This window comes from Oxyura jamaicensis, chromosome 2 (genome assembly GCF_011077185.1).
Source record: "Oxyura jamaicensis isolate SHBP4307 breed ruddy duck chromosome 2, BPBGC_Ojam_1.0, whole genome shotgun sequence".
Taxonomy (NCBI): domain Eukaryota; kingdom Metazoa; phylum Chordata; class Aves; order Anseriformes; family Anatidae; genus Oxyura; species Oxyura jamaicensis.
This window is the reverse complement of record NC_048894.1, coordinates 137,882,266-137,888,335: the sequence shown is the minus strand read 5'-3', so window position 1 is coordinate 137,888,335 and position 6,070 is coordinate 137,882,266.

Sequence of the window (6,070 nt, the reverse complement as noted above, 5' to 3'; positions counted from 1 at the left end):
TACTAAGTGAAAGTCCTAAGTTCCTGGAAGGCTAAAATGCAAGTTGTGGTGTTCAGTTTTGTAGTATGGCCTTAGCTGCAGTTCTACCACCGCATAGCAAACCTGCAATAGATGATAAAGGTACAAAGGTAGTCTTGTAGCTAGCATGCATGTAGTGCCCCCAAGGCAGCATGGGTTAGTACAGCTTTACAAGCTTTTTTTTTTTTTTTTGATGGTGCTCAGTGAGTAGTCCCAACTTTCAGATCTTTAAAATTCAGCTAAATCTGTATAGTGCTAACTCTTAGGAGAAGGGCTACACTTGTCTTCAGCAACCTCAGTGCTCTCTTGCACTGGACTTTACCTTTACTTTGTGGGTATCTTTAAATAATGCATATTACCAGAAGTGTGTATGGCAACTGCATCAAGTAAGCTGAAACCATTCAGGGGCTTTCTTTGTTACTGGAGCCTCTAGACTCTTTCTGGGTCCTTTTCTTATGTTCTCATTTTAACTTCAACTCTTGTGTGAGAATTGGGTCGGAGGAGTGTCAGGGTTTTGGAATAGTGCGTTTAATTCTGGATCCTGTAATCAAAGCTGGGGGTTGGTGTTTTAAACCTTTAGTCAGAAACAAAATTTCTACCTTTTGGTTGCAAGTATATTTTAAGTGAGTGCCAGCTGGTAGGAAATTGTAACCTTTCATTCTGTAAGGTGCAAAAATTTTGTAAAATCTGATGAATTTTTTAATTGAAAATTGAGGGGGGAAAAAAACTTGCTGCAGAACAAACCTGTCACATTAGACTCAACTTGTCAGAACAGTTCTACCAACCAGCTAAAAAGTACAAAATGACTTCTGCTTTGAAGATGGTTAGTCTTAAGAAATCACTGGAATTAGATGTGGAAGTACAAAAGGAGGAAGTAATGATAGTAGGAAGCCTTTTTTTAAAAAAAAATATAAATAAAAAACTAAAGTTACTGTCCATCCTTAAATTTCAAGAAATCAATATGCACCTAGTTCAAGCTACTAGTTTTTTTACAAGTTTTTTTTAAGTCTTCCCTCAGATAAAAGAATTTCCAGTTTTTAACTATGACATACAAATTGTAGCTGTCGAAGATAATTGAAAAGGAGTCTGTTAGGCAGTCTTAAGGAGAACTGTTTTATGTTAACTTACAGGTCAGTTAAAAAAGTTACATGACACAGTGGTCAGAGCAGGAGTATCCATTGTGCTTGAAGACAGCTTGCCATTAAAAATGATCTGGAGTTTGAACACAGCATGTATTTCAACTCAATTTGCTAAGTGTTGCTCTTTGTTTATATTGTTATTGCAACTCAGCATTTTATGGAAAATATAAAAGTGGAATGATTTCTCTGTAGTGCACAGAGTATTAACTTAGCTTTGTCATGCTCAATACACACCTGCAGCTCCACTGGTTGACTGAGGACACTGCTCTTGCTGACCTGCTGCTACAGCTAGCTACGGTAGTTGGCATTTCATTGAGTATTTTGTACAGTCTACTCATCTCAGATGAAAGGTATCCCACCTCTTTGAAGTACCGTCGTACACGCTTCCAGTCTGCATGCCAGTTCCCAAGGAATATGCAGGGCCACGACTTGAGACAACGCTAGGTTACTAACAGCTTTAACCTATGCCAGCTGCACGTGTACTGAGCAGCTGCACAAGCAGTTGGCTTGCATTGGCTCAAAAATTAAAGGCAGGGTTGTGGATCCGTCACTGGATGTGTTCCCACTTCAGGTATATGCTCCTGTCCCCTGAACTGCTGCTTTCTGGGAGGCCAGTAGAATAATCTTAATGTGTTTTAGTAAGCCATATGCAGAATTTAAAAAATACATAACTAAATGGAAGCAGTTGCTTTAGAAGATAGAGCGTGCAGTGAAAAAACAGGTTTGTAGCTCTACTTACCTCTTCAAAACGCCTCCAGTCCTTGCAGCCGGGTAAGTGACGTGCTGAAGTGTAATGCCTGACCTTGCAGATCAGCTGAACTTTGCCTTTTTTTTTTTTTTTTAATTTCTTTTGAGGGAGTCCAACCCCCCAGCCAAAGCGTGGCCCATGGCCCATGTGGTTGGTCTCGCTCTCGCAGTGGCACGGCTGGCCGTGTTACCAGGGGCTCTGCGCCATCTGCCCCCATCTGAAAGGGCAATGAAGGGATCCAGCAGCACGTGGGAGGCAGCGGTGCCCACTGTGGGGCCAGGGCAGCCTGGCAGCAAGAAGAAAGCGGTTATGTGCTGAGGGTGGCCTGTCCTCACTAGTCTAACTCAGCAGAGGGATGCTAGACAATTACAGCTTTATTTTTCCTTTGCTAGAAGCAGTACGCTGACTTCTGGCTTCTTGGTTGCTATCTGAACTCTTATTTCCTACTTTCCCTTTATGAAAATTCAACATTTCACGTAAGCAGTGGCATATAATTCAGTCCTGTAATTTATTAATGCTTTAATGGTGTGAGAGTCCCGCACCTGAAGTACTTTCCCAGAGGGCAAGGGAAAAGCATAACCTGTTCCTGTGTGCAACCCTTGTCCCGTTGGCAGCAGCAGACGGTGAGGGTGTGCGTTTGTCTACAGGGCCGGGACTGGGCATACCGAGGGAGGGCACGCTGAGGATGGAGCTGCTGGCTGCAGGTGTGCTTCCCACTCTTGATTTCCCTCAGAGAACGATGGCCGCGTGTACATGTCTGTGCTGGGGCTGATGGAGCAGGAGCAGTGCAAGGGCGATGTGTGCCCTGTTGTCGAGGTCTGCGTCCGAAGAACCCCAAGTTGTCTTTCACTTTGTATCTTAATCCCTTGGCAGCCGCAGTCTTTAATCTGCATTAGGTGCATTAATAGGATTACCCGCACAGCTACAGAGGACAGAGCTAATTGTGCTCATCAGTGAATCAGAGAGAAGGGGGGCTCTCAGGGAGTCGGTGGCACGAGCCTCACCGCTGCGTTCGGGGCAGCGGCTGCTCCTGGTCCCTTGGCCGCGAGCGAGCGCACGGCGATGTGGGTGGGTTGTTCGTTAAAGGCTGTGCACGGCCGGTCCTGTAAGCACTCTTAAATGTAATACTAACAGTGAATACAATGCGCATCACTAATGAGACTTGGTGAGTACCACGAATTTTTGGATCCTGATTGTATATTTTGCTCAGCTGCATGCTGTCTGAACAACGTGACCCTTCCTCATACTGTTAGGGAAACCTCAAATGTTTGTCACGAGCTCACTGCGCTGCTCGCTGGAACGCCTGCAGCGAAGGCGGTGACAGGGTGGGGAGCTGGTGCTTCAGTTCTCAGCAGTAACATAAAACCAGGGGTCACGTATGCTTTTGTTGCTGGGGCCGCTTCATGTGAATCCAGACGGCAACGGGGTGTGCGTTACCAGATCAGATGGGCTCCGGGAGGGCTGCAGTCCTCCCTCTTTTTGGTATATTCCCCTAAACTGCCTGATAACTTAGCCTTATAGCCCTGAACTGATGGGGGCAGAAACCACCCCGTCCCCCCACTTCAGCAGCGCAGTGTGGCCTGGGGCTGCCCACAGGGCAGGGGGTGACAAATGGGGGGAGCGCCTGCGGAGCTGTGGGGTTGGAGAGACTGCTGCTGGCAAACAGGAGCGTGGCTGCGGGCACCCTGGCGCAGATCAGCCCCATAAAAATTATGGTTTTCTAACAAACCCGCCCCCCTTTCCCGCTTTCTTCAACGCGGAGGTGCCCAGAGACCGCTCTCCTCTGCCTCCAAAGCCGCGCTGAGCTGCCCTGGCCCAGATTCAAGGCCGCTGCTATCAGCGGGGCGCGACCTGCGGCGTGGGCGCAGCTCCGCTCGCGGCGCCGTGCACCGCTCATCCACTTCTCCACTTCTCCATTCATCCCTGCGGGGCTGGGAACGGCACCTGACACCCGCCCACGCTGCGGGCTGCAGCTGCCAGCGGCAGCCAGGCATCGCCTCCCGGCCCTTCCACTTGGGAGATGAGACCAGAACAGATTTTGCTCCTCTCTCCGGGTGTGGATGCTCCCCGTGCTCCAACCCAAGCTGGAGACAGGTGTTTGGGTTGGCCTCAGCCGTGTGTTTCCTTATCATCAGACTTTCTTTGAATGTGCAATTTCTTTTATTTTTATTTTTTTCCTCTACAGTGACTACTTTAAATTCCCCAATGACGTGTCATTGTCAAGCTTTTGCATTTTCTCCCGTATTGCAACAACTTTAACTTAGAATACGTTGCCTTGCAAGGTGAGCTCTATTGAAATGCACCTACACACACACACACACAGTGCTTGGGCCTGCCCAGTCCCACAGCTGGACACCTCTGTGGCACATCCGCGTGGCAGATGCTCAATAAACTGCTTATTTCTTCAGTGCACCTTACAACTTGTCGCTGACTAAAAGGAGATGTAAGGTTACTGGTCTCATTTTTGGTGTCCAACAAATGACTGCAGACCTCAAGAGCGCTGTTAGAGATGCGACGTGCAAGGGGAGGGGGAAGCTGAGGGCATGTGCAAAGCAGCCTGCTCTGCAATAAGCTAAGCTCAAATTAGCTGAAGCCCCAGACAGAAAGTAAGAAGGCATCTTCTCAGTATTCGGTATATGGTTAATATTTTTAAAGATATTGAAATATTCAGCCTCTGCATGGGGCTGTGCTGCCCAGCGTAGCAAACCAACAGAGGCAAGGAGCAGGGCTGAGCGTGATGGGTGTGGAGGAGGTCGGCACCCACCTTGCCACGGCCGGAGAGCTGCGAGGAAGCTCCAGGAGAGGCGCTGGGCTTGTGCTGGCCTCCCCTTGGGGAGGTGGCTCTGCTGCCAGTGGTGTACCCGCAGCAGAAGGGGCTGAGAGCTCGGAGGGCAGCATGCGGGATTTCTCTCCTCACTTTTCTTGGGTTGCTTCCAATACCTTTCTGCGCGCGCGTGTACCGCAGTTGGCGGAGCCATTCGGTGCTTCCCTGACGTATACTGGAGGCCAGATACGTAACTGCACTGCTGAGAGGTTTCAGATGAGAAAACCTTTCTGGGACATTTAATCTGTATAAATAATTGCAATAACAAAGGGCCTTTATAGATTTATGCTTAGTGCTGACAACCTCCTTGCTGCCCTACTCGGCACAAAACTTGTGCAGACTGCGACTAAAGAACTTCCCCATTAAACAAGACAGAAAATGGGTAAGGTAAACGGACGTATCTGGAGAAACAAATGCTTTTTAGAAATCCACTTAAACACATTTTAATTTTTATTTTATAGCAGCAAGAGAGGAGTACTTAGAAATGATTCCAACAGGGAAAAGTTCTTGCCCTGATGTACTAAAACAAAGAATTGTGGCCGAGATTTTCAGATCTGCCTAAGGGTCCAAGTAAAACACACAAAGTGAGCATCCAAATCCACCCTGTGTCCCTGAAAACCCTCCCCCCGTGTGTGCAGGGCCGTGCAGGTACAAGTACCTGCGTTTGTATGAGCAGACCGCTTCGGCAACGAAACTGCTCTTCAAGGGATCCCGAGTCTGTCAGTACACCGAGATGGACTCCAGCTACTTGCGGCTTTGAAAGGCCGCTCGGTTAGTCTATCGGATGACCTAATCAATACCGATTGTTTATTTAACAAGAGTAAATTTGACCCAGAAGTTTCTAAAGCCTCCAGCTCTCCAGCACACGGTGCCAGCAGGATTATTTAAGGGCATGGAGCCAGAGTTGCCACACAGCACTGCAGTAACCAAACAAACCCGCATGGAGGTGAGTTCGGGCTGGCCAGCCCCACAGCTATTAATAGGCATCCCAAACGGGAGGAGGGTCTGCGGAGAGGGCCACGCACAGGTCTGCCCCGGAGAACTGCAGCTTCACTGAGCCATCCTGATACGGGTTCATAAAGCTTCCTTCAGCACGGTTTCTTCAGATTAATAGATACTCCTCAGGCAGGGGCTTATTTTACATGTATGTACGCCAGCTTCTCAGCTCTGCCTTCCATAGGTGTGTTAGCCAGGACGACACCATATCACGGATTTCACCATGGCTAGAAGCATTCACGAGGCCTCTAATCGCTCTTATATGGAATCCGAGCCTTTAACTCACTGCAGGTGAGGAAACAGACCCGAAGTGCAACATCAAACTGGTAAAACGTGACAGTGCAG